Raw genomic sequence first — 22,410 nt, 5'->3', positions numbered from 1 at the left:
TTTAGTCGGTTGATGAACATCAATTTGAGGGTAACAAATATTGGAAACACTGTTTGTGTTCTTATCTTATCTATTTATATATTTTACAAGCGAAATACCGATTATTTATAGTAAAATACAAGCAACAGTGAGATTGTTTTCTTTTTTGACGGTTTTTGCACGCGTTGTTTTGCCGCTGCATTGTGAGGTCACGTAAAAAAACATTTCAAACGTCTGTACTGCTTTAATGAATGAATTGAAGATATTGCTGGCCATATTAATTTTTTTAAGTTAGACAACTTTCTATCATTCTAGATAGTCTTATTATACTTTATCATCTTATTATACTTTATCACATACCCGTGCCGAATTTGCGATTCTGTAAAAATGGTATTGCAAGGTCGTGCATACATTTTGACGTGAAGTCATTTTCGTTATATGTGTAGTGTAGTGCAAAAATGGGACTTCTTGACGTTGACGTCGTTATCGAGAAAATGCCATTTTTTCCTCGTTATTTTCCGTTCATCTGGTAGTTATTTAAAACATCGCTTAATTATATAATAAATGACTTGTCAGCACATGGGGCCCTGATTCATACAGAGTTATCAACGGCAAAAATAATTTGCTACCGTTCATCCTATGACAGCAAGTAAAATTATCACGGGGAAAGATTTTTACGAGGACCACTGATAACGTCATCTGACATTGATTATTGATAAATTATTTGTGAATTGATTCGATGTTTTTCGGTGTTTTAAAGAATATTTTACACTGACAATTTCTGCTTTGACAAAACTTATATATAACTGGATTGTTCGGGTAAGGTGAGTATTATTTTTTCTAGTATTTTTGCTAAAATATATATTTTATCGGAAAATAATTATACCCGGAAGTAGAAACAAAATTATTGCAGTACCTGGACAACGGTTTGTTGATAGCAACATGGAAAATGGCAGCCAAGAAATTATTTACTCAAAGCAATAATTACCAAAATTTATGTTATTAATCTCTTACATAAAACAATCATCAAAGTGAGGAAATTCAAGATGTTCAAGACTACAAGAGCTTTAATCTTAACTTTCTTCCATGCATACAGTATCAACACTACAGTAATATATAAAAACTGTCAAATATCAGTAAATCAATATGAACTGTCATAAAATTAAATGTGGCATTGTTCGAGTAGACACAAAGAAAACCCTATAATTTGCCAACAAAATCCAGGGTATGATCAAATGACACAAAATTTGTTTTAAACACGTGTGGGTATGGTTTCAGCCCTAGCTTATGATTATAAACGTAACCAGACGAATAATATAAAACTGTTAGATTTTTCTATATGATACATTAGCAAAACTAGCTGTTGACACTATACCTAAGTAACCTATTAATGTAGCATTATATTGTTAATAATAAATGATAGGAGAAACTAACATCAATAAATATTTCTCAAATGTAGGAGGAGTTGTGTTAACCTTCAGAATATGTTGTTTACACCCACCAGCCTGTATTCCCAAATCAAGTGATTTTCCCTTTGAAAAAACGGGTTATATCACCAACAAAATATATAATTTGTTTGTTTTTTGTTTTTGGGTTTTACGGCACATCGACACAGTAAAGGTCATATCGCGACGTTCCAGCTTTACTGGTGGAGGAAGACCTCATATGCCCTTCCGTGCATTATTTAAGGCTCGAAGGGGCACCTGAGTAGAACCACCGACGTACGTACCGTAAGCTAGCTGGATAGCTTCCTCACATGAAAGAATCCAAAGTCCCTGTCAGGATTCGAACTCAAAGCGGTGAGGGGCAAATGGTTTGAAGTCAACTACCTTAACCACTCGGCCACGGACGCCTCCAACAAAATATATGACAAACGCAAGAAGTTAATAAAATAGATATACTAAAAGTCAATAAAAGATATCTGGTAACAAACAGATTCAATTAGCTAACAATCAGCAAACTCGTTAGACAACTGCACTTCTGTCAATAAAAGTGTTTGATGTTGCATGCAGCTATTTAAGCTACTTTTTCTAAAAATACTTTATTTAAATAATAAAAAACAAAGATCTTTCTCACAGGCTTAGAAACTATTAAAAATCAATTATACTATATGTTATGTTATAATTATTCAGTAAATTTTCAGTGTGATAACTTTAAAAGCTGTACGTTATGTTTCAATTTGAACAAGCCAGCTAAACACGAACAATAAGAAATTATTTATTACATACGTTTCGGCAAAATGCTTTCATCTGAAAAGATTAAAGAAACAGATATATGTGTCTATCTACAACGTTAGGGAAACTGAGACTTTGTATCAAAGAGAAGTTTTTTATCCATGCATACTTGCCAATAGTATTTTCATCGTAAAGAAGTTACATCATGATTAATGGCGAAAGGCTCTTTTTCTTGTCAACATTTTTTATTATACTAGTTGTAGTCAATTATTTCGAATTCTGTCTTGAAGAACTTTTTCATCTATCAGTAAAATAATAAAACCATATAAGTATTTTATTAACAACTTTATACATTTTATTGAAAACCTTGAAAAATAAAGAATAAGCAATCGGAGATGCTAATATTTCGAACATTTTATTTGAATTAAGTTACTATTTACAAAAAAATCAGTTTCTACATCTTCAAGTGTGTCATTTCTAAGATTAATCAGAATCATTCTATATGTGTTAAATGTATGTCTTATATATCTTATAGAGGATATTGAATGTGTAAGTTCAATACTGAGCTTACTAGTATTGAATGAGTTTAATAAAATTATATTATACGAGCCTCTGGCTCATAGTCTTCATAGTCTTTACACTTTGTTTGTATAACGCAAATGACGTCACGTCAAAATATATGCACGGTCGTGCAATAACATTTTTACGGAGTCGCAGAAACGACACTGGTATGTGTTAAACCTCATTCTTTCATAGCAGACTGACGTTCTGTGAGTTTTACCCATGCTGGATTTTCATCTGGCATGGGGAGTGCCAGATGTGTCTCGTGTCACACAACAACGTCATTTCAGCGCATTTTTAAAATGAACCTCATTAAAATGACATCAATTTAGAAGGGAACTATGTGCTTAGGATGACGTCATTTTGCCGTTGTTATTAAAGTTATAAATGCATACCCTGTTGAAAGATGAAATGACATTAATTTCAATGAACAAATATCTTATTGAGGTATACCATTTTAATAATGAAATAATATGGCAGTATATGCAAGAAAACATATCTGACATATGTTTGCGGCTAGGATCGGAATATAGGTCCCTAGGAAGCCCGCCTATGGGCGGCAACTCGACAAGCCTCGTTACCGCCTAATGGGTGGGTCCCCTCGGCACGGATATTCTGGTCCGAACCGCAACATTTGACAGATATTTCAGGCGGCTGTTAAATGTAAGGTGAAAGTAGATAATAGTAAGGTGTCTAAGTATATGTAAGTGTTCATCCACATTAGTGTCCAACTTTATTTGTCATCAAATGAAAACGCTGTATTTCTTAACTATGGTGTGCGTTAATTTTCATAGAAGCAAAAAAGTCGATACTATATCAAACACCGTTCATAGTCGACTTCTATTTTTCATAGTGCTCCATAGAATTGCGCACTCAGCCTCGGAGCCATATTTCCAACTGAAACGCAACATCATGCGTAGTGACGAAAATCATGCATATTTGTCAGGTCAAATTGAAACCCACCATTAATAATGCGGACTGGTAGTGACGTAGAATAAAGTGAATATTAATGAGGCCAAATAAAGTTTGACTCTAATTAGTCCATATCAGTTAATAGATATTTTGACAAAACGGCGCCAATCCGTAAGCAGCGTAATGACGTCATCCTAAGTATACAACTCATTCATAAACGCTTACGTCATTTCATACATACAAGAATGATAAATGGGGCACTGATGTAAAATATTCTAAATTAACGTGTTTCTTATTATTTCTTTTGTTTCATAATTTCTATATCTTAGCAACAGCTTGTAGGGAGTGAAAATCGAACAGCGTTATACGAAAATCGGCACTGGAAGTTATTTCCGCTTGAAAAAAAATCACATTAGTGATCTTCCTTATTTTATCGTGTTAGAATCGATATAATATTGGTCTGTGCGGTGTTTATCGGCTAGTTATCACCGGTTTTATCGTTTTGATGCGAAAGAATTAACCACTCAGGCCTACAGCCTTCGTGGTCAATTCCTACGCACCAAAACTCCCTACCGGTGTAAAATAACCAATTAACACCGCTAAGACCGATATTATTTCTTGAATAAGTATGGACTGTTATCTTTAATAAAACTAACACCATATTATCCGCTAAACGTAAAAGAATGGAATTGACAACCACAATTTATTTGCTTTGATTTTAGAAAAAAAGTGCTAATTTGTCGAAGAAAAGTGCAATCATTGACGGAGCATTGTAAAGGTAGGCCTTGAAGTTTTCTATTTTTATCGGAAATGAATGTATAACGTCGGTTAATGATATAATCATGAAAGGAATATTATCATGAACATTGATTTAAAAACGACTGATTATACCTGAATGTATCTATCAAATGACTTCCAAAACTGCTTATAGATATGACTATGGGCTGAGGCTGTACAGGAGTAAAGTGATTGCAGCATGCTTAGAAAGTCATTAAAAATGATTAATATAATAGGACAAAAATCGACTGTTTTTTCGTTTGTCTTTTAATAACAATTCAATGTCGACGTCACATGTTGAAGTTTATCAATTTTTGAAATAGGTGGCCGAACAGTATCAATCAATGAGCTAAAAAGACCATTTTTACTACATTTGTATACGATTTTTCCATAGTAATGGATGTTGCATTTCGTGCATGCGCATTTTGTGTAGGTCAATAACGCAATAACGAGTGCCTGTTTTTTTTTATCAAACTTAAAGGTTTAAATTGAAGTGATCTCTTACTGAAAACGTGAATTGATAGTTATAACAGATATACGAAAAAATGTGGGACTAATAGTTCAATCATCAAAAAGAACAGTAAATGTTATGAAAATAATAAATACAGGCAACGGATACATGTTATCATTCGGTGACACTGCTTAGTTGTAGAATCACAAGAGGACTATAAGGAATCTTTGTAAGAAGCTGAAAATAACATTTTAACATAATAAACTAACCTGATTGCAAATGGAATCCGTACATCTTTTTTCATGTTTACACTTTAAAACATTGCTGAATGTACTTGACATTAAACACGAGTGGGAGAGGGGACAAATTCATATAGTTTACCAAAATGGTCATCGGTTGTAAATTTGTTGATTTTCAATTAAACGTTTGCTGGTTAAACTGACATATATGAGGGCGTGATATATTTGAAGGGTAAGTTATTTTGAATCATTTTTGTATATTTTTATATTTTAATGGTCCTCTAATTTTTTGTGGAGTAAGCGGTCTCTAGGGTCAAGGTCACTGGTTTAAAAAATAAATATAAGCATTTTTTTCTCATACAGCCTTTATTTTAAAGTTGATGTCTTAGTTTAATACAGACATGCCAAGGGAGGTTCTTCTTCTTTGGGTGTAGTAAGGGGTCATTTGGGCCAAGGTCAATGTTACCAATGTCAAGGTCACCAATGTTAAAAATAGATTTTTACAGGTGTATTGACCATATTCTATAGACAGATGTTATTTATAATTGATAGAAACATAAACTTTGATGGAGTTAGTGGTCAGTTGGGTCAAGGTCACCAGTACTAAAAATAGATTTTTACACTTTTGCTCATACAGCCTTTATCAACTGATTCAAACATAAGTTCTCTTAATGTTGGTTGCTTTTATTTCAACATTTCATAGAGGTTATGACTTGCAGTCGTCACCTTAGTGTAATAACTGATAAACTGCTATTAAATTTAGAAGGATTTATCCTGTTATTGCATTAAGGTGACAGCAGCTGTATTGGGGTATAATCTTGAGATTATACAGAAATGCTTTCATTTTTATTTTTCAAGGCTTTTGTATTGATGGTTTCCTTTCTTAATTTGCAAAACTTATTAATTTGCAACCTACCTGAATAAGAACAGTTATTGTGTATTTTAAATAGAAGTAAAACACTACTTTGTTTATATTCCGCTATTTTTATGACAAGCAACATTCACTGCTACTTTCTTGAGATGAAAGGCACCTCATATGCTTAAAAACAATTTTGTGAACGTTTAAAACTCTTGTTTGGTTTTTCTTAAGAAGAATAATGTGCATTCAATATCTATTACAAAGATTTCTGACACCAAACTAGTCTTTGGTCATTTTTTTTAAAAATCTAATATTTATGATGAATCTGTGACATCTACTCCAATTGCTGAGAATATCACACTGTTATACAAACGCAATTTTATATAAGCAATACCATTTTTGTTGACAGCAAATGTGAATTGAAATAAGAGCTCAACACAATGGCAAATATTAACAGCAATTGTTTATAGGTAATGACAAATGGTATAGATGTTTATTTATCAATGTCTGTGAAGAAACGAATTTTAGAAAATAGTATAGGAATTTATAATAATGAACATTGTTTAAGGTAGAACGCGACACTTTGCGAACTTTCGAGTAGCGTCTTGAAAATTGGCATGCAAAAAGTTGATCATATTTCTGATTAGATTCCGTTGAAGGATACGCAAAGACGCCATGTTCAAAAACGGACTTTGATGGTCAACTTTGACGCCGTGTGTACAAAAATTTGCTGAAATTATTGAAATAAAATCAACGGAACTTAATCAGAAATATGGTCAACTTCTTGCATGCCAATTTTTAAGACGTTACTCGAAAGTTCGCAAAATGTCGCGTTCTACCTTAACAAGTAAATTAAACTTGTCACAAAATCTTCCTATATTTTTTTATCAAATAAAACATTTAAATTCCCAGTTCCCTTCCCTTTTAAGATATATTTGTTCAAAGTATTTCATCTTTGTCAAAATTAATATTAACAATCTTGACTTGTTGAAGCATAAGCTAAAGTACTTTTACGTTTTATTGCCCTTGGATCTTTTGAAGGATGCGTGACTTAATGGCAGTGTCTTTTTAAAAAATCATTTTCCATTATCATAGAAAAATTAAATAAGGGTTAAAATTAAAATTAAAATCTAAATATTTTTTGTTTATTTTTATCAGTAACTAGTATCACGTCTGCACATGTCAGGACACAAATATGGCATTTCACATCTAAATTTGCTAGTGTAGCCTGTTCAAAGAATTTTATATTAAAATTTAATGAAAATATCTTTGGGTGTGGCAATCTTGAATTATTTAATATGCATACAGTTTGTATGCCAACGTTTTTTTTTCTTCTTAAAAGTTGAAGGGACTAATAGTGTTTTACAGGTGTTTATCAAATATTATCATATGTAAACAAATAACTGTCAACTTATATAATCAAATCTTATGTAGAGCTTAGATAAAGATTTAAGAAAGATTAAAGGTTTTACACAAATACATGAAACAGACATTTCTAAAGGACTATTTGACAAAACCCAAAAATTTAAAAATTATAAGCTTGTAAAAGCTGGCACATGTAGAGCATTTATATTTGAATTAAATTATCTGCAATTTCTAATAAAGGCAGACAAGGCGTGTGGGGCATTTAATTCGTTATCAAAGATCTGGAATAGCACATTGATCAGACTGAAGCCAAAGATCAAACTCTTAATCTCTAATGTGAAATCAGTTCTTCTGTATGGATCCGAAACCTGGCGGCACACCAAGACAATCACGAACAAGGTTCAAGTCTTTGTCAATAACTACCTTCAGAAAATCATCTCAACTCGATGGCCGGAGAAAATTTCTAACACCGAGACTAGGAGCAGGACAAAACAAAAGGCATTCACCATTACCACCAAAATAAGGAAATGGCGATGGTATGATCATATTGTGCGTAGAGTTTACGTATATGACGTAGAGTCTAACATTTCCCGCCAGGCACTCAAATGGAATCATCAAGGCAAACGAAAAAGGGGGAGACATGCACTTACTTGGAATAGAACCCTTTACATCAAGTTGCTGTCCATAAAACTTCTATGGCGTGACGCAAAAAGACGGGCTGAAGACAAAGACGACTGGCGATCAGTAGTGAAGGTCCTATGCAAGAGGATTATGTAAGTAAATAAGGAATTATTAGTCCCCTACCGGTTAAACTCTCCGTCCGTCTATCTGTTCGTCCGTGTGTTTGTTCACAAAACAGGATAAAGCAAAAGGTACTGAATTTATTTCTATAAAACTACAAATATGGGTAGATGGAAGTCTGGAGATTATGCACATTTTTTCTTCTAATGTTGAAAAGTTTTGTTAATATGACAACAGATAGACATATAATATGACAAATATGACTATAAAACTCAAAGAGTACTGAATTTCTTTGATGAAACTTGAAATATGAATAGATTGCAGTATGAAAATTATGCATGTCAAGTTTCAAAAGATCAACCTTTTGAATTTTCTGGGTTTTTTTTTTAAACTTCTTTATTTCTTAATGTATCTACTTGAAACTTTAAATATATGTTTCTTATCATCACCCACATCACATGTGACAAGGTTCTTAATTCTGGCACCTTTATTATCAGAATTTTCATCCTTGAGAAAATTCAATATTCTAGATTGACTATTTCCATAATTATGTCACATTTGAAATAAAAAAATAATCAAGAAATTATCATTTTCTCTTCATTTTATAAAGGATTTACTTCAATCTCCCACATCCCTATAATAATTATGATAATGTTCAAAAATCTACCTTGCAGTTTCTGGAATTGTCTTCCATGACAACTTTGATGCGGCCTTTTTATGCTATAGTTTTCTAATTTCTTCATGGATTACCTCAAATTTTAAATGTATGTTCATTATAAACACCTACATCATATGTTTTTAGATTTATAGGTCTAGTACATTGGTTTCTATGATAATTTTCATTTATACCTTGGAATTTATTTAAAAAGTGATATATTATTTTTATTTTATTATTTTCCTCTTTCCACTATGATGGTATATAGTATATCATGCAAATTGTTATATTTTTCAATTTTCTTCTTGGTGACTCTAAATGGTATCTACTTTAGCCTTAAGATAATTGTTTTTTGTCACCACTAACACGAAGTAGCCAATGTTCATAAGTCAAAAAATAATTTCCTAATTAGGCATGGAAACTTATCACATTACTATGATATAGACAAATTAAGTACTTAAAAGATTAAAGTGCATACATGTCTTCCACAACGGTATATTTAAATGGAATTGACCCTCCAGAATGTTGCTGGGGTTTATACAGTAGGGGGCTTTGTATTGCTTGCAATACTTTGATAATTGCTTGTTTTACTTAAATTAAACATTTCCTATGACATAAGAGGTTAACCACTATAAAAATGCATGATAGATTTGTTTAAGAATAATAATAATATCTGTCATATAGCATATGGGAATATCCGTCCCGACGGGAGAAGACCCTTCCATTGGACGGTGACAAGGCTAGCCTTAAAGTTTGCTGTCCTTGTTCAGTTTAGTTTCTAAGTATCGTACATTTTAAGTGAAATTTGTAACATCTTAAACATATATATTTTGACTTCAAAAATAACGTAGACCACCCAAATTCTTTAACAGCAGGTATAAATTTGAAATGAATATTGTCTATCAATCTTTTTCCCAGATTCAAGATAGCTGGTACAATGAGGACCCTTGTTGTCCAGGTTCAGTTCAGTCTCTAATTCAAGCTGCGCGCCGGGGACAGAAGCTGCTGCGCCGACACGTTAACGGTATGAACTTGTCAAAATAACAAAAGCAACGTTTTATTTTTTAAATATTCATTTATAAGAAGTGAAAGTATTTTATGATTTTCCTTTCAAAATCAGGTAATCTTTAGAAATTGAAATTGCTATTTTTTTGTATTATGTAAAAAGAGTATAGATCTTCAATACTTACAGGAAAGAATGTTTAATTCTAGATCTGTTGAAATGTAAGTTTGTTTTATTTTGACATTGAAGTTTATTATACATGTATATTGCAATATTTGGTACGCATAGGTCGATGCGAGCTTGTTTGTGAGCTAATGAAGAGCTTACTGAATATTTCAGCTGAACCCATAGGTCTAAAATCAAGTTGCATGTCTTCATCAATTCTATTTTGACTTTTTATTTCGATGCATTTATTAATTTAAATCAATAGCAAACAGTGAAATTACAGGTATCTAACTGTTCCCTGATACAACAGAGATATAAGCTTTAATTAATATTTGCGATTGATATGCTTTTAACCAAAGATACTGTTATAATCGATCTAGTTATTAAATTTGATCAAAATTCTTGTTATTGAAATAATGTTTAAAGTAATGTCCTTAAAATCTGATGTTTTAAAGATGGTTTTTAAGAATGTTAGAAAATTAGCGAAATGTAAGCAATAGATATACAATAATCAAATGCTTTAATTTGTAAACAATTAAGCTATGTAGGAGTAACAAAAACTCAACAGTTAAAAACAGAAGTTAGTATAATAAGCGTTTGTGCATAACTATGTATGTAAAAGAAAAGAAAATATAATTTCGTTGACTTTGGAGATTTCCTATTTTTATAAATGATACTAAAAAGGTTGTAAGAATTGTTGTAAAATGTTCAAAATGGACGATGCAGTTTTTTGACGTAGTACGTGACAATCTTACTGGTATTCTGGTAAAAGAAATGAGTATTTATTGTGTAAAATGATTTTGGCTATATGTGATATCACAGTTCACAATAAAATCATTTTTTTTATAAATTTGTACAGAAATTAATGGGCCATATTTTACAAAAATGGCAATCAATTATAACTGATAGTTCTAAATCATACGTGTATAGTCAGTTTAAATGTATTATTGTACTTTGATATTATTTATGTTATTTTTTAGTAGTGACAATTAGAAATTCTTTTGCAAATCTCGGTTGTAAGTTTTGTCATGAAGCAATTGGAAATGAAAACCATTTCATAATTTGTTGCCTTTAGCAAGAGAAAGATATGTGAACACAATTTCTTTAATTATCCGAATATACATAAAAAAATAATATACGATTGTGCTAGCATTCTAAAAACTGTTATAACAAACTTATAATGCATTCAAAGAAAGAAAAGAGATGTTAAAAACACAGATACACACATATTTTTATCATTAAACATTTGAGAAATTTCTTTTTTACATTATTGAAATTACATTTAAGGAATAGATTTTTTATTATTATTAATATTTTTTTTTATTGTATTCTAATGAAGTATTAAACCTTCATAGTGTGATATGTTTTACATTGATATGTCAAATGAATACTTTTTATTGCGTGTATAGTTATTAGAAGTTGTAAGTGTCCAACTTTCTAGTTACATTTGTGTTATCAGAACATTATCGCCTTTATTGTTAAGGCAATAGTGTTTATTTGCTACTGTGCACTGAATAGCCATATGTGAAGATCTTATGTTTTGTTTTTCGTTAAGATCAACACCTACCTTGGTTAACTTTTCACCTATATTTCTGTATGTTTAATAAATAATTATTTCTTTTATAAATGTGTGCCTCATCGTACATGTTCTATTTTAATTATGATTTATTTGATATGAATTGTACTAATAAAATTATGTACATTGTAGTTTGGTAAATGTCGATTAATGTGCCTATAACAATGCTGTAAAAGGATTTCTGTCTCGTGATTATAGCTTTATAAGTAATGAGTATTGTTTACCAGCTTACAGTATCTTAGATAAAAAAATTTAAGTTGAAAACAATTATTTGCTCAGTAAAGCCACATACTAGGATATTTTATTATATCACATTTAATTCCCCTCTATATTATCAAGCATGCTGTTTAATCATTATGATATCAATAGACGAGTGTTGCTTTCGGTTTATTATACTTTATCAAATTTAGCATAGTTATTACTGTAAGAATACATGCTATAATTTATAACGACGGCTTATTATGCTTTATCAAGTTAAAACATAGTTATCACAGTGACTGTAAAAGTACATGTTATAATATATAACGATTAGTATATGTCCTGGCACCAGTCAGGATATTGTATTATGTTAATATTGTTGTAATGTCTAGTGAATAAACTGTCATTGCCATTACAGTTGTTTACATGCTGTTACTTGTGTCGTCTTTGTTCTGTTGCTACATTTAATAAAACAGAAACGTTAGAGATTGGATAATACGTTTGAATTGAAAGATCTGTTTTTGTTATATTTCAAATATAGACCTTTATCAACTCGTAATCTGTTGGAACCGGAAACTTGTAATTATAACAATGAAGCCTTTGTCACCAGTATAGCGCCACACCAACCGTTTGTTCACTATGTGAAGGCTAAGGCTGTATAAAATTGTTACTTATTTCTTTGTGTATATCGATATTGAAAACTCTCAGTGTTTAAAGTGCACAGCAGGATGAATCTATTTCACACATTCAGCAGATGTCATATGGAAAGATTACATAAATGTCTGTTTATTCTTAAAATAGATTTCCTTGAGATTGACAATTGCATCATGTCTCTTATTTTTTGCTGTCGGCCTTTTTCATACATTTACTAAGTTTGTTTGGAGACAACAGCCATTTGTACTTAAACAATAGTTGATTTGATAAAGTATTCTGTAGTAGTAACTGATAAGGAGCACATGTCAAAAGTCTATACACGATGAAGGCCCGACAAAATAGAAAAACACAAAATCCCTTAAGAACAGTCACACAAAAAAACCGGCAAAAATGAATATGAAGAAGGTTTGATAAAGCTTGTGCATGGACGGTACTTGAAAGTGCTAATTACCGGAAAACGTTTCACAATTTTTAAAAACGGCCACCAATGACGATAAATGACCTTTGGTGACATTCCAACAGCGAGCAACCGAGTATAAATGTACAACTGTATAAAAATTTCTTCTCATTAAATTATAAGTGTCCTGTTTTTGTCCTAATCTTTAATAAAAAGGGGCAAGTGATTTGAGGTCTGCAACCTTAAGCACTTACCACATAGGACATGACCAATTGGTGCCGTTTAAACTTCGGTAAAAATGAGAACAACGGATCCCTAAAGAACGCCGAAAAGGGCAACGCTTAAAATTGTTGCAGGCTCGATGTGATTGAATCTGTTTATGACTAAAAAGTGTTTTGTAAAGAGTATGGTAGGATGATTAGAATCTGTATGAATTGCAATATCTATAACTTGTAGCTAATTTTGTTAAATGTATCATAGAAATACGAACAAAATCAAGGATTGTTAGGCTTGTGCTAGCATGTCATTAAACCAATGAAGACAAAGGAGGAAAAATCATTAAAATATCCTAGACATATGTTGAAAGGATGTTAAGACGAGGATAAAAATAGTTTGCTAAATTGTCGCTGTTAAAACCAACGAAGACACAGATAGAAAGACCCAGGCAACATCCTTGACACACATTGAAAGGATATTCAGGCGGTATAAATAATAGTTTGCTATATTGTCGCTGTTCAATTGAATTACCAGCAGACAGACATTTATGTAGATTTATGTAATTGATAAACATGGCAATTCTTAAAATAAAGATTCAATGTATGATATCTTGACAATATAGGCGATGCTACCTCAAAGCTCTTCTACCTTCTAAATGATTGTACAGTAGAACGAGATAAACACATAGTAAACAAGGACTGTTACCTTTGTCTGCTGCAACATGTTGATTGAAAATAACAGATTATAAGGCTCAAGGCAATGCGACGTCGATTGCCTGTCTCCAGTTGCGGATAACTATCAATCCGATTACGATATTTTCACACAAAAAAAGGAAAATAAGGTATTTGTCTTAATATTTGGTGCTCAAGTTGTTTAATGATAAAGTTATTGTAAATGAGTGCGGGGAGACATCGATTTCAGCAAAACAGACACATACATTCTCTGTTTTTTCCCTTTCAACTATAACGAGAAATTCATGTCGAAATGATGAAATTCCCGAGAAACCAAATACCCTATTAATTTTCTGTTTCAAAAAGTGATCGGTCATTAACCTGAATAATCTTTTGCGTCTATTATTTGGCAATTTAGTCCAGTGATAGATATTTAGTTTTTTGTATATTAAAAGTCAAATACATTGTACTTCTTTGTTTACATTTTTGTTTTTTTATTACAAATAATTTTACATTCACCGCTATTTTCTTTTAGTGATAATCAGCTGCTATCCTCTAAAATCGTTATTTAAACGTTATAAAACCCGTGTTTCATTTGTTATTTGTTACAGAAGGAAAAAATTTACCAAATTGTACCAAGTACTTTGGATTATTTAATTCGAGGAAACAATCAAGCGAGCTTACGGAACGTTGGTAGTGCCCATCTGTGCCTGATATAATGCACAACGGGGAATCTTTGATTTTCATCAACCAGTTAAACTTGAAAGTCGTCAAATCACCTCTACTGTGTTAGTTGGACGTTAAACCAAACAAAAATGACTGCAAGAAACAGCCCTATATTAAAACACTCTGTACGCATCTATGCGCTGAAACAAGTAACAAACAAGATTAAAATTTGTTTTAGTTTTTTTTTACTTTTAAATAAAAGCTATCCGCAACAAAACAACAACAAGTCAGTTGCCGTACCAGTTCAATTAGTTTTGTTTCACATTCGTTTTACATATTTACTCGTAGCCGTCGGTAAAAAAAAGAGCATTTTAGATTTTTTTTAAAGTGACCTAAACACCATAGGCAATAAAAACACCAATAAACAAAAACGAGAGTTTAACAAGTTATTACAAACGATTCCGGATTACTAACATTGTGTTGAACTTCATTTTTACTGATTTTATTTAAGAAAGAAGACGTGGATCCTATACTTTGGGTTGCGCTTCTTCAAAATGTAAAAGTAGCAACTACTAGATATATATAGAGAATTTTATATTTCCGATGTATCATAAAGGACTTTGAAAACTTTGTATAATTAATTACTCACTCTGAAAACACACGCTTTGGAAAAGCAAGTCTTTTACAATCGAATAATTATGTTATTACATGTTTATTGCTGTTTTCTCGACACAAACGGATTTTATTTTAAATTGATAGAGTTAGAACGAAAATAACACATGACAGACACTTCGCACCAAAAAAAACACTAAAATTACACTTTCGGCAAGATATACTTACGAATAGAATGAAAAAAATTATTGCCACGGAGATGCTTTTACATGTTTTTTCCATAAATGATCACATTTCTGACAATATTTTTGCCTATTCAAAATCTAAACTTGCAATGACTATTTCCAACACCGAGTCCTTGCCGTCTTCTATAAATTGCCAAAAAAAAGATACACATTTGTGAAAAATTTCTTAGGAATCACCCACTGAAAATTCATGCGTAAATCTTATTTTTTTATTTATGTAATGAACTGTTTCAATAATTAAACAGATGTCATTATGTCAAAACTATCGGCAACATACAGAGAACCCGTTCGTTTCGGATACCATAGGAACCAGTATGAACCGCACTAAGGGCGCCGAAATCTGATTTTTTAAACCTGACAACTGACATTCTTTGGTTCATGTCTTCATACACTTTTAATTATTCCAGTAATGAAAACAGAGAAGACATGAATCCCTCTCTAACACTCGAAGCGGCAAAAATTAATAAAGCATGTTAATGTTCGATTTGCGTCACTAACACCGGCTTAAGTAATCTAACATTTAAAATGAAATTTTGAATTTAGAAACAGTTTATTTTAAGTAGATATATGTTTCAGATATGAGGGCATCCTCCGTAACTCATTTTCCAGTTAACAAAACACATGCAATACAGGTGTGCGTTTTTGAATACATAATAAAATTTGTAAAAACACAACTACAGGTATCTTTGAATAGTTAAAAAAGCAAAGACTTTTTACATGTCTGGCAGGATTATCAAGCTTTTTCTTAAAGAAAAGAAAATGTTTTTCTTGTGTAATTTGAAGTAAATTTATCCGTACAGGAGTATGAACAAAGAAAGTTTTACCGATGAAATACATTGTTCAAGGTTAACAAGATTCAATGTTTCCGAATTAGCCATGTTGCGTTTAGTCCATGAGAGTGATTTAACTACAGACATAAGCTTAACTGTGTAACAGAAATCCTGTTCAATAAACCACTTTAGTGTTTCCTTTCAGGTCATGATTTTTAACATAAACTTAAAGCAGTACGCGGATGGATATGTAAATACAAATGGTGATAACACATTGAGCAATCAGCAAATCAACAAAATACATTTGTGTAAAATTGTCCATCATATGACCATATAATAAAGGGAAAAGCATATTAAAAAGAGATACTCCCACGAGATATACAGCAGAAATTGTTCCCGTCACATTAAGAATACTTTCGCCTGTCCACGTGAAAATTGCGGGAAAAATCACAGACATACTCATCCCAGCTAACGCCGCGCATGCCCAGACGAGTTCCTCGATATTGTACCTTGCTGCAAGAAACATGCCTACAAAGGATAGAGTAAGCGCACCCACGTATATACCTATCATTGTTGGTGTTTTAACGAAACGTGTTACAAGAATACCAAGAAATCTGCCAGCCGCAAATTTTTCCCCAAAATAGCGACGTCACGTGCAGACCTTCAGCCGTAGACCAATCCAAGTATACAGTCAAAAATGTCGTTAAAAGTCCCAAAAATCTTGCTTCTGTACAAGCATATATGCTGATAAGTAGCATCAGGAGTATGACAAATGTTATCTTTTTCTTCAAAGACAACTTTGGAAGCTCATCAATCGTATTTTCATCTTTAATGTCGGATGAAGCTATAGGTGAATCGACGTATGTTGCATACTTCTGAGAAAGCAAGTAAAGGCAAAGAAAAGGTATTGTCTCACTGAGCGATACAATACATGCAATAAGATATGCATAATGGATATGTGTTTCACCATATACTTCTTCACATTCTTCACTTCCTGTTGTAACATTTACAACCGGAAGTTCTGTTGTTCTAAATGCCGTTACAGTAATGTTTTCAACTAATTCACTGGGACAAGATTTTGGCGCCAAAAATGGTTCTGCTGACAATGGACTGATGATTCCACCGAAGCTAAAGCCAAAGTGAATGGTTTGCATGAAAGGTGCTGAATTCTGTCCCCAAATAGATGCAACATGCGAATTTCCACCTGCAAAAAAGCAATTATATTCTTAGGATGCGTGATCACTTGACAATATTTGAACCTCTTATAATCGCGCACATGACATAAAATGTTAGGGCCTTTTGCCATTCCTTCGTTACATCTTTCAATTTAAGAATAAAAAAAATATCATGTTTTAAGCAAACAATTGCCAATTCCAATTGTACATAATTTACCATTCTAGCTCTTTTATTGTTCCCGTTATGCTTACAGAAAATGCTCTATGCTGGAAATTTTTTGATAAATATATACGGTAACATTGTGTCACAAATTTCTTCAAGCATATTGGGATAAACACAAGAGCTTCATTAAAAACATATGCACCATTGGAATAAGCAACATGGTATATGTTAAATATTCAAATATCTATAACGAAAACTAAGCAAATAAATTCAAATCATAGCTGCTGCCAATAACGGTGACACAATGTTAACGTTAACAAATACCATGTGGTGGCCTATTCTCATTCTAATGGTTACAGTTTGAAATATTTGGAATGACATCTACACAACAACAAACCTTAGATTAAATTTCCTGTCTATGTAACTGAAAAGTTGTTTTCCTATGATATTTAACAGACCGTGTTAAGTCATTTTATGACAATTCCAAGAAAAAAACAAATTACAAGGCCATTTTGTTACTGTAAGTTATTCAAAAATGTTTAAATTAAGTATTGCAGTACAAATAGGAAGGAAAGAAACCAATTTCACTATGAAACCTTAAGCAAAAGGAAATGTAAGACAAGGACACAAAAAACAAGTTTAACAAGATTTTCTTTTAGCCACATACCAGCGATGGTCCAAAATAACGCAGACTTTTGCTGTTTCGAATTAGAAATAGGTGGTTTAAATTTATGTTGAACTACATAACATTGATAGCAAAAGTCTGCAGGTTTTTTATCACCCCTCGTACCTTGGACAAATATAAGGCAAAAGCTATTTTAAGTAACACATACCAACATCCATTCCACCATTAAATAAGCCAGAAAAGAAATTTATCGCTAGCATGGTAGGAAAGGTGCTGCACCATTGAACCGCTGCGATAGCCAAGGCGTTCAATATCGTAACGATTATAAGAAGCAACAAACGGTTCGTTCTAGAATAGAAAAGAAAAATATAGTTACATATTGCTGACTCGTATTTATCAATAACGTGTTCGACTTCGGGTAGTACATGTTCAATTGTTCACAGGACTTATGAAGTGTATTTTGTAATTTTTCTCAGTACCAGTCTATAAATGGTATATTGTATTGTCCTCAGTACTTGTCAATGAACGTTTAGGTGAATACGAGTAAGTCATTTTCAATGATAATTTTAAATATCGATAAAACCCATAAAAATATATGATTTGGATATTCTCATTAAACATTGTTCGAAAACAATTGTAGATTAAGTTTTTAGTGATTTGGTATGAACATTTATGTGATGAATGTTTTACAAGTTATTACCTGCTATATAAATATATGTAATATCTAATCATGTATCTCACATTTACCAACAAAATCCATGCATATTTCCTTCGTTGTAGCTTTTTATTGTATTACAGACCTTTCATTATAGAACAATTCACTTAAAGTAAAACCAATCATTAAGTATATGAATGTATTAAAATAAGTTTTATCACAGTATATATAGAATTGTTCATGGTACTTATTTAGTGTATGCAGAGAACTTTTTCAGTACATTTCTGTGGAAGATATATGGAAATGTACACTCCAAAGCACGCACTTGCTAATGAAGATTATGAAGAATTTCTAAAATTGTGTGTATAAGTGTTCACTATTTTACACACAAGAAATGTATAAATATTTTAGTACTTAATTTTTATATAAAGATGGATCATTGGAATATGTTTGCCTTTGCATTTTGTAAAATAATATTTGTTTGTTGCCCATGAAAACATGAATATATTCTATCAAGATACAACAATATACGCACTTAGTAAGGATAAAATGTGTCTTAGTGCTTTCATTAGAAAACAAATAAACATTAATATTCTGGTTTATTTGGTAGAAAATGTCGGCAATTTAATAAGTATAGCGATAAATTGATATCACAAGAAAAAGTTTTTACTTTCATAGCTCGAGTACTTAAAAATATGCCAAGTATAATATAGAAATATGCTCAGAAATAAATTGGAACGACATATCCACAACGGTTTGAGTTAAAGCATTGAAATTCTTTTCATTTTAGCTCATTTGCACTATAGAAATGATTTATATGGAGAAACGAAGTGAGAAATTGATGTTCTGCAATTTTGCAAACAAGAAACTGGTAATGACACTTATCAAAAGCTATAAACATCGCTAAAATGTATTTATTTCTGGTCAAATCATGTGAAACAAACGCTCAGTTGAATTAATGTAAACTACTGTTAAATCATTCATGTAGGAACAATTTAATATTGTTTGTTGAAAAACATTTGTTGTAGATAACACAACTTTAGCAATGTTGTAGGATTTTGTATTTTTCTTCCTCTCACAGTACCATAAACATCGTTGTGCCATCTAAAAAGAATGACATAATCTCCCAAAGCAACACCATGCTGAATCATGTTGTCTAAGAAGCCCCATCGAACGTCTTAAAGTTAATGGGTCAAAATATGTTTCGTATTCATCTGTACTTCAGATAATAGTATACTTTCTTTTGCAACTTTAATCTAAAGTATCGATATTGTTCTATAAAATTGCTCTTAAAGGCATGTAAATTAGCGAAAGTTAATTCAGAAAAAAAATATGTAGAAAAATATATAGAAAAATCAAGAGATGTATAAAAGTTCTCTAACCAGGACATTCTTTGCATGTTATATATGGACTATATTTATATATGGAACATATTACTAAATAAACAATTTGTATCACCATGTTGTCTCATTACTAACAGATAACAAGCTATATAATCCTTAAGTGTCTAATGCAAGTTTTAATCGCTGTGTTTGTTTAGTACTCTAATTATGCAAGCGAGTGTATTGACTTCGCTTGCTGCTTAAAGGGACTCAGCTGAGGTTTTGAACATGACGAGTTTGTTTTCGATTTTTTTTGTACAATTTGATGTAGGTTTATAGCAAAAACTTGTGTATGAAATTTCAGATCATCCTCTCACTCCGATTTAACAGAATACTAGTAATCATTTCTATTGTGCAAGAAACATGTTGAATCGCTTATACCTCAAATCAGGCCAAGAATCACATATTAAATTATCGATTTTCTGAGTATATTTCTCAAACATCGATTTCGAATTTTTCGATAAAAGTGCAAACGTTGATCTATGTAGGCTTTAGGACCGCAATGGAACTCACGAAACATATTTCAGGGAATGCAAGGCTGCTTGACCCCTATGGAATACCAAGTCGGTCGTTTTTATGAAACTTCAAATTCAAGAATATTTGGATTCAATCATTTTTGCCACAAAATACGTTCATGTAACATATCTCTCCTGACTTAAGTTTTGCTCATCTGACTAATCTAAAGACTTACCAGGTCGAAATCTGATAAGCTGTCTATTGCCCTAAACATGAATGCTTGCATAACATTGTACCATGTGCATGTTGTTGATATTTTCGTTGGTTTATTCATATCTATTTAAGCCCATTTGCGAAGCAAGTTCTTGCTACTTATACTAATCACTTTCGAGCCGCTTCCTGGAACCATCCAGTACTGGTGTCATATGTAACATTGACGTGATCCGTTTAGGGCTCGAATCCATGCTATCTGGGTTGAGAGGCAGATACCTTAACAATTAGGCCACCGCTCACCTTTTATTTTAATTGTAATGGCTAATATGATAATATAAAAATGAGTTTATGTTCAAATTTGATGATAACAAGTAAAAGGTACAAGTAATTACCAATGTGATGGACATCCAGACAACAAAATATGTATGTAAGAAACGAATTCTGTATTCTCCATTGTATCTCAATTTACCAAGAAACGTAGTACCCCTTGTTTCACTAACATCTTTAATTTCCGGATTTCCATTTGTCCCACGGTCTGGATCGTCAAAGTTGTTCATTATGAACCTTATTCTATCGACAGTTTTACTAGTATTTTTTTTACTGGAATCCATGTTTCGGTTTTATGTTTAGACTAAACCTTTTGCAAAATATCACCACTTTGAAATGAACCGTTATGAAGATTATTCCATCTGATATATTATAATAAAGATACGTACATATAACTTTTGGTTTTGAATAACATGTTTGTGTTGATTCGTACCTAAGGAATGTATGTAAAATTAAATTAAAGCTGCCAGTCTTAAGATGAGCCAACATGTTTCAAGAAAATCAAACTTGAGTAAAATGTGCTAAGATTTTAAGAAAGGTAAACAAATTCGAGATTAAATAATAATTTGCATATTAAGTTCGTGAAATGACTGATTTTGCTGTGTTTATGGCGATATTTCTACTGCGTTACTAACGCAGTTAGGGCGATTGTTGAATACATGTATTGTGACCCCTTTTTGGTAATTTGCGTCGATTATTAGTGCTACTTGCCATGTGTCATACTTCCTTTATCAATTCACAGCATTTTACTTCTAAATGCATTTCCAAAATTTTCATGAAAATTCGCAGACTCTAGAGGCATCACAGAGTATTAGAACATATTGCAGAAGTGGGTTATCATTTCAGGTCGTGTTTTTTGTGAAAAAGATAAAACCATATTTTTTTCTGACATAAAAAGTTTACATTTTATTAAACAGTAGTAAAAATATCATTAAAAACTGCTAACTGAATTAAGAGGAACAATTGCTAACTGAATAAAGAGAGACTCAGTACAAAAAATAATACCGAACAAGTCGTTACTAAAATAATCTATATCGATATCACGTTAAACCAAATTGAATGTAATACGCAAACTTTCTATATCGATACCGCGATATATCACTGTAATATGTAAAATATCTATAACGATATCACGATATACTATTGCAAAACGTAAACGATTTATATCGATAACACAATATCCCACTTTAATACGTAAACGATTTATATCGATAACACGATATATCACTGTAATACGTAAACGATCTATATCGATAATACGATATAACAATCTAATACGTAAACTATCTATATCGCTACAACGATATACGACTGCAATACGTAATTTATCTATATTGATACCACGATATACAACTTTCCTATATAAGTTATCCATATCGATAACAAGATATACTACTGTAATACGTAAACTATCCATTTACCATTGTTACACATAGTTACCTACCAATACAGCAATATACTGTTGCATATATTCTAGTATATACTTTTTGGTAAAAAGTATTTTCCAATATTAAATCATTTAACAATA

At 31.8% G+C, this 22,410-nt stretch overlaps 1 pseudogene; it reads right to left on the bottom strand.

The window, feature by feature from the left end:
• Window positions 1-16,061: 16,061 nt before the first annotated feature.
• LOC132746744 (sodium-dependent glucose transporter 1-like) lies at window positions 16,062-21,112 on the bottom strand (annotated as a pseudogene).
• Window positions 21,113-22,410: the final 1,298 nt, after the last annotated feature.

Source organism: Ruditapes philippinarum, unplaced genomic scaffold (assembly GCF_026571515.1).
Source record: "Ruditapes philippinarum isolate M1 unplaced genomic scaffold, ASM2657151v2 ctg1043_1_1_1_1, whole genome shotgun sequence".
Lineage (NCBI taxonomy): Eukaryota > Metazoa > Mollusca > Bivalvia > Venerida > Veneridae > Ruditapes > Ruditapes philippinarum.
Note: the sequence above shows the minus strand (reverse complement) of the source record. Positions and strands in the feature narration are given on the sequence as shown.